Source organism: Sturnira hondurensis, unplaced genomic scaffold (assembly GCF_014824575.4).
Source record: "Sturnira hondurensis isolate 20B ecotype Veracruz unplaced genomic scaffold, ASM1482457v3 Scaffold0013515, whole genome shotgun sequence".
In the NCBI taxonomy this organism is placed as follows: domain Eukaryota; kingdom Metazoa; phylum Chordata; class Mammalia; order Chiroptera; family Phyllostomidae; genus Sturnira; species Sturnira hondurensis.
In genome coordinates this window covers 792,476-800,216 of record NW_028086146.1, presented here as the reverse complement: position 1 = coordinate 800,216, position 7,741 = coordinate 792,476, and the positions used below count along the sequence as shown (strand labels likewise).

The 7,741-nt window shown below is 44.1% G+C and overlaps 1 pseudogene; it reads right to left on the bottom strand.

Annotated features, from left to right (window-relative positions):
* Positions 1 to 473: 473 nt before the first annotated feature.
* LOC118997874 (cytochrome c-like) lies at positions 474 to 5,880 on the bottom strand (annotated as a pseudogene).
* Positions 5,881 to 7,741: the final 1,861 nt, after the last annotated feature.

Below are 7,741 nucleotides of genomic sequence, written 5' to 3'. Positions count from 1 at the left end.
TGAAACGCAAGCAAGTCTTGCTGTTCTGAGAGATAGTGAAGGGATTTCCTCAGTCTTCAAACATGTGAATGTAAACAGTTCTATAACTCTAAAACCAACCTCCTACAGGTTTTGAGAGGGCATTCACCATCTCTGTGAAAAGTTGAACATTGTGAATCCAGTGCAATCATATTTTCAGAAGGGGAAAACCGACAGCACTTGCTGAACTGAAATTACCATCAAAGTTCACAGAGCTGATCATGTGCATTTGTCCGTGAGCCAGATTTACTTAAATTGGGGCTGCCCAAAATAAATGTTCTCTACTCAGCCATGAACACACAATGCAATGTGCAGATGGCATGTTGTAGAAGGGTATACTTGAAACCTATATAATTTTATCGACCGATGTAACACCAGTAAGTTCGTTAAGAAAAAAACGGAATTAAATAATCTATCAGCTACTCATGGTCCAAATTCTGGTGTGTGAGATCAGTTTAAATATGGTGCACATTTAAAAAGTCACGAGTCATTTCTGTTTTGTAATAAATAAAGCAGTGGCTAACTATGAGTAGCATTTTCTAGATAAGCTATCAAGCCTGCCCTTTCTGCACTCTTCCTAATGCCAGCGAAGACCATTTTTGTCCCAAGGATATTTCCTTGGGATTCTCCCAATGCTCCATCAGTGTGGCCTCTCCCTGGGAGCTGCCTCTGTTCATGTTGGCGTGCCTGTAAGAGCATGTGGGGCCTTGACCTGTCTTTTGCCCAAAAAGGACACGGGGATTCGACCCCGTCTTGTGCTGCCTCCCTTTTCCACAGTATGGCACTGGGCACACTTCCGAACAAAAAGTCTTGTTCTGCTGGGCAGCACCCACTTTTAAATTGCCTTTTTCCCATGTGTGTGATACAGGGGTTCCCACGCACAAGCCAGATGTCCTGCTGCCCGTCTTTGTCAATCTCTCTCTCTTCCCCTCTCTCGCTCTCACATGCTCTATCTTCCCCTCACTCGCTTGCTTTCTCACACTCTCTGTAACTCTTTTTTGTTCTTTTTTTCAGACTTGCTTTGACTCCTGTTTCTTCCCAACACGTCCTTTTCAGTCCTTTTTAAAATTTTTATTTATTGAATGTATTGGGGTGACATTGGTTAACAAAATTATACAGGTTTCAGGTGTACAATTCTATAACGCAGTATAGTTCTTAAGTCCTGTGTGAGGCTTTTGCCTGAGACAACAGGGCCGTGGAGGGAAGAGGACTGTGTGCCCGTGGCGGGCACTGGTGGAGGTCTGTGTGCACCCTGCTCCTCCTCCATTCCCTATCCTGTCCTTTATTGGGATCCCGATGGTGTCTGCAGAGAAGCTGTAATGGGAGGGGGGGTTAGATGCTGCAGTCATGTCTTCTCACTTCTCATTTCCTTCTACTCCTGCTTAAGTCTATGTTTAGAAGACCCCCTAGGTCTTTGGAAATATTTCTGAGTAAGAAATCACGAGGGAGATTTCCTTGGCCTCTATCTATAAGGGGAACATGACCATGGGGGATAAAAAGATAAAATGTCACCACGCTATACACCTGAAACTAATATGATATTGAATGTCAACTGTAATTTAAAAACATTTTAAACCCTGGCTGAGTAATTCAGTTGGCTAGAATGTCATCCCGAAATACCAAGGTTGCAGGTTTGATCCCGGTCAGGGCACAGATGAGAAGCAGCCCATGAATGCATAAATAAGTGGAACAACATATTGATGTCTCTCCTGGCCCCCACAACAGTCAATTTTTAAGAAAAAATTTAGGACTTTAAATAAATAAGTAGCCCTGACTAGTGTGACTCAGTGTGTTGGGCATCATCCCACAAACTGAAAGGTTGCTGGTTCAATTCCCGGTCAGGGCACATGCCTTGGTTGTGGGCCAGGTCTCTGATTGGGGGTGGGCTGGAGGCAACTGATCCATGCGTCTCTTGCTCATCAATGTTTCTCTCTCTCTCTTTCTTTCTCCATCCCTTCCCCTTTCTCAAAAATAAGTAAAATCTAATTAATTAATTAATTGCAACCCAGAAGGCATTCAAACACACACACACACACACATACACACACATATGAAGGGAAGACAGTGGGGAAGTTTAATTTTACTTCCCAAAAGGATCATAGATGGCATTTAAGGGTAACTAATCAGTGATTAGCTTTAAGGGGGCATTTTTTTGTATATTTTTCTTCAAAGGCAACCTATGGTCATGACAAACCAGGACACTGAAATCAATTCAAGCTAGTAACTGAGCCTAGGTTTCTAAGGTAATGGTCCAAGGAAGACATAAGGGACAATAAATCTGTATTTGCACAGCCTGTTTACCATCTGGAAAGCTGTGGCAATGTTAGAAATAATACATGATTCAAAAACCTTCGGATAAATATTGCTGGATAAGAACAAATGAGTAACGTCGTTTGCGGTTCTATGCATAAAGAGATACTATACGCCATAACTCAGTTCACTTCGCACATTCATTAGCTACACATCAGGGACAAAGCTCTGCGCTAGGAATTGGAGAGAGCTATAAAATTAATAAGACACTCTTCTGTTAAGGAAATGAAGTCTTCCTGCTGTTTTATATGTATTTCACTTGTTCACACTATGCAGTTCTGCTTTTGTATTCTGTGTAGTGTTCTTAATTGGTTTTGTTCCTGCGAAGGGTATGACTTCTTACTCTCTCTACAGGGCACGCGCACTGCCCTGAGAGTCAGGAAGCCAGAACTCAGAGGGTGCTGCACTCAAAGCCAGGAGATGGAAGCCCTGTTATATGGAAACCTCATTACCTGGTTGAGTATAGCTCTGTTTTTGTTTGTTTGGCTGTTGTTTGATTGTTTTCCTCCTGAGCTTTTAGTAAGGTCTCCTTTCAAGGTTCTGGCCTTGTTTCACCTGTGTTTTTGAAAGACACAAAGAAGGATTTTCGATTCTTGGGACCAGTGGTTCTTGAAGTGTGTTCTCTGGGACCAGCAGCATTAGCACCCACCTGGGAACCCATTAGGCCTGCAAATTCTTAAGTCCTCACCTCTGAAACTTCCGGGGGGTGGGGCCCAGGTATGTGTTTACCAGCCTTCCAAAGAATTCCGAAGTTGGCTCACTAGTTGAGAACTACACTTGACTCTGAGAATGGAAGGGGAACAGCGCCCTCTGGAGGTCACATGGTCCTACACCTCGGAAAAGTTGCTATGTCCAGGGGGAACCTGCCCCGTCCCCACACAGAGTATTGATATAATTAAAAGATATTCTTGTTATCTTTCTAAGAGTCCATCAAGCTGAGTGGATACGGGTGAATTCTAAAATGAGTATCCTATTTACTTTTCCAATTTCTGGTCTTTGTATCACTCCCTTATTCTGAAACCTTCAGTGCTTCTTTGTTAAACAGCTCTGTTCAATGCTTCTGCAGTAGGTTCCATTTCTGTTCTCAGGCTCTTGCTGACTTGTTCCCCACAAGGAAAACTGTTGGGTTTTTTGTGCTACAACAGCAGCTTTCACAAGGGGTCAATTTGCAATTGTGTCCTTTTCTAGTCTGAAAAACCTGAGGGCAAGGACCACATTCTAATTCCTTTTTATCCCCAGCATTTATCTCAGTGCCTGGTTAACAGGAGGTAGTTGGAAAATGGTTTCAGAATGAATAAATGCATGAATGCAACTTGTGGTCTAGTTGTGTAGAACCAGCTGCTGTCCCTGGAACTCCCTAAGTCACACTGTTCCTAGGACAGAGCGCCTCCATAATTTAAAACAGCACAAATAAAAAATAACATTAATCTATAATAACAATGGGTTATATTGATTGAGTTATCTTGAGTCAAGTCTTGCACTAAGCCTTTTACGTACATTATTTTATTAATTCTTAAATTAGCCTATGAGAAAAGTATTATTTATAAAATAATAAATGAGGAAAGAGAGGCACGGGGAGGTTAAATAATGTGCCCACAGTCATTTAGCTATAGTCAAAGCCAAGACTAAAGCCCAGGTCTGGTCGACTCCAAAGTCAATGCTCTTAACTTGAACCTAAATGGATCATTGACAAATTACATAGGTATCAGACACCTTGGTCATGGAGAATCGTGAATTTCAACAGACCAGCAAAACACCTGGACTCCTGTGCCAATGAATAAATTATTGTTTACTGGGCACCTACTATAGGACAGGCTTTGCTCTAGGAATGAAAGCATGTAGAGGATAAGTAACAGGGACAACCCCTGTTCTCAGGAAATTTACTTTTCAGTGGCAGAATCTTTTCGAGGAGATAATATCTGGGCCAGGCCCTGGAGGACCACAAGAAGTAGACCTATGAACATTTGGGAAGAGTCAGTTTCAGGCAAAAGGAAGAAAGTACAAAGGCCCTGAGGCCAGGAAAACTTGGGTAGGAACCAGCAAATACAAATCGCTGAGGGGAACTGACCCTGGGTGAGGTTTTCCAGGCACAGGTTCTGAAAGAGTTCCAGGTGATTTTGATTCCTGCTCTTTCAGGCAACCATGAGGTCAATTGCCCTATATAGGAAGAAGGACTGAGTTGAAAGCAGATTCTGTTGCTGCCTTTAGTAGTCACACTATTCTCAGTTCTTGGAGATGGATCAGTTAATGCTTTTTATCCTGATAACAAGCCCCGGAGGAAGGAAGTGTCATTATTCCAATGTTTCAGGTGAAAAAAACTGAGGCATGGTGAGGTGATGATTTGTCCAAGAAAATATATCTTGTGGTTGTTTTCTAGCAGTCAATCCTTCCAAATATATTATTAAATGTAATGGTGTAATATGTATGTATTTGATGCTGAAGGGAAGTTTTTTTGACATATCTTTCTTTAAAAATTCAAATACCATTCAGATCACTCATGGTCCAAGAACTCAAACAATAAACCAAAAAGAAATAGAATTATAGATTGGTCTTCAAACATTATAGCCAGGAATGCCACGCTTGACTATGATCTCGCCGCCGTAAAACCACAGCCACGCCTCAGTGGCCACCGCAGCGTCAGCAGAGCTTCCTTAACCCGCAGCTGGTTGAAGCTACCAGGTTGAGCACTGCTGACTATTTTTCTTCAAGCTCTGAAGAGCAGTAGGGATCTCAGCAGGGGTTGGAGAAGTCAGCCCAACCTGGTACCCTGCCAACATGTGACCCATCCAAGTCTCGGGTAAGTCGCAGCAGCGTTTACCAAAGCAGGGGCCGTCTACGCGAGGATACGGACAAACTGCGCCCTGATTCTAGGATGTGCCGGGGCAGCTTCAAACGGCCAGTGAGTGTCCCCGAAGGGACTCTTTACAATGGCTATGGTGTGCGCGTGTGGGATCTTTACTATAACATTTAGTAACCATGAAATTTGTCCAGGGACGGCCTTTCGAAATCTAAAGCTGGGTGCGAAGATAATTAACATTTTAAACAAAAAAGTTAAATATATAGACTTATTGTAATCTTAGTTAAATTGGTGTCTATATTTAATCTTGCTAAAAATTCACTGAAAGTTTCTACTGCCTATTTTTCTAGTCCATGAAAGGAACTGGAATGGAGCTTTAAAACGGTCTATGTAGCCAACAGATGGGGTTGCCATGAGCCCCAAGGGCAGTCCTCCACCGATGGGGGAGGCAGGCCAGTGAATGAATGCCCCAGCCTTCCAGCCTTCAGCTGGACAATTCTACCTTTCGGAAGGTACCAGAGGAATCAACATAGAAGTGAACTTGACAATACACAGTTACATTGGCTTGGCCTTCTTCCTTGATCCACTTTTCCCGTTCCCTCTCTGCTCTTTCCTGGAATCACTTCACAGATAAACAACCCACACTTGAGTCTTAGTCTCAAATTCTGCAAACTAGGACATTTGGTACCAGAACTAGCCCTAGAAAGCAGGCCATTAGAATGGGCTTCTGGAAATGTCTCATTCACTGATGACATGGCCGATGGTAAGTGGGGTAATGTTAACCCTTTGCATGCCACAGCATCACAATTGCTGAGGCTCTCAGTGTAGTGGGTCGGGATGAGGTATAAGTGAAAGAGGAAGTGTTGAGTTATTCAGAAGCTCAGCACCTGGGTGGTATGGGGTAATAGTTATTGGAAAGATAGTGGAGTTGGCTGGATGTCTGCCTTGGAATCCTTGAAGGAAAAGAAGAACAGATGTAAGTCAGCCAATCACTAGCTTAAGGGAAGCTGTCAAACCAGAGGCTTTCTTGGTGGCATATGAAGAGAGACTTGTTTCCTGAAGCTGTGGGGCAGCCAGTGCTAAAAACCAGGCCCAGAGTTTAATAAGGTGGCAGGTCCACAAAGAATTCTTGAATACACAGCCTGCACCATCTCCTCTCCTTACGTCAGGGCTCCAGGATGAAGTATTTGCATGAATGTGTCTAAGAACCTTGAACCCCTCCCTGTACTCCTCGGAACACTCCTGGCGGCAGAGGCAAGAGCTCCTCCCATTGCCTGGAGACCATGCAAGACCTCAACCGAGGTGGCTGTGTTGCAAGATGTTTGTTCTCAAGATCTGACATTCCCATCCTTGCCCTCCAGCTCATTACCTCCAGATCAACTGCTGGAGTCAGGCCTCAGCATAACCCAAGAGGGGAGGTTTAATACCTGCTACGGTACACATAGGCATGCACCAAAATAATTACAGGGCGTGGCTGAGGTGTGCTCTGCAGAACCAGAGGAGGATGTGCAGGAATGGATTTGGGGAGTATGGAGATGGGGGAGAGGGCAGAGGAGCGGGATATGACGCTGGATAGGGGGGAGTGAAATGACACCGGAACATTCTCCCATGACTTGGGAGGAAAACTCCTGGCAGAGAAACATGCAGCTGGTTTCATGATGCTGCTGCGATGGCTCCTGGAAGACTGACCATGAGGATGGTTTTCAGCAAATGAGGTGGAGATGCCAGGACTGATGTGAAAGCCTGTGGGGGAATGGGTCGGTGTGCACAGGAAGGTGGGCCGGCCAGAAGGGATTTATTCCGTAAGACCAGAGAAGCCACCTGCTGACTCTCTTCTCCAAGAGGGCCCAGAAGGCACCCTTTTTATTAAAGGGATAAAGCACTAGGAACGCTCACCAGAATCATTGAAAGCTTAGTGGTGGCTGTCCTCGGCCACCACTGGGACTTGCAATAGTAGGTGCTGCTGCAAAAATGATCTCCCTCATGTCAGTGGGGACAGGAAGATTTCAAAATAACAGAGGCCAGTGGCAGCACTTAAGTATCAGATACAAGATACTTATCAGATACTTATCACAATCAATAGCAAGGATGGAGTGTCAGGCACAGCACCTGACCTTCAGGGATCTGCAGTGAAAGTGTTCTTAGGGGTGAGGCTCAACTTGAATAACCAGAAACATTAAGAATTGGTGAGTGAAAGGCTGATGTTGTCTCCACTACACACAATCTCTGTCCCAGTTTTCCTATCTGACTAGTTCTTGGACCCAAAGCCCATCACTTGAAGAGCAAGATGTGTCCCTGAAGGTACACTTCTTCAACTCACCAGCAAGTGTATGCAACACATATTCATGCAGTTCTCCCCTTAATAGAACTATTCACTAGGGAGGTTTCTGTGTGAGCCTCGACCTTCCAGATACAAGGTCTGAGCTCAAAATCTTAGAGGATCCTCATTATACTCCTACTCAATTCACCGGTGTGACCTTCTCAAAAACTAGTTGGATTCTTGCAATAAAAGTTGACTATAGGCTTCATTTATAGCTGCTGCACTCACTGTATGTGGTATCTTTAGTGTTACAGATCTGGCTCTTGGTGTATGACTACTGGACTGGGGAAGGCATT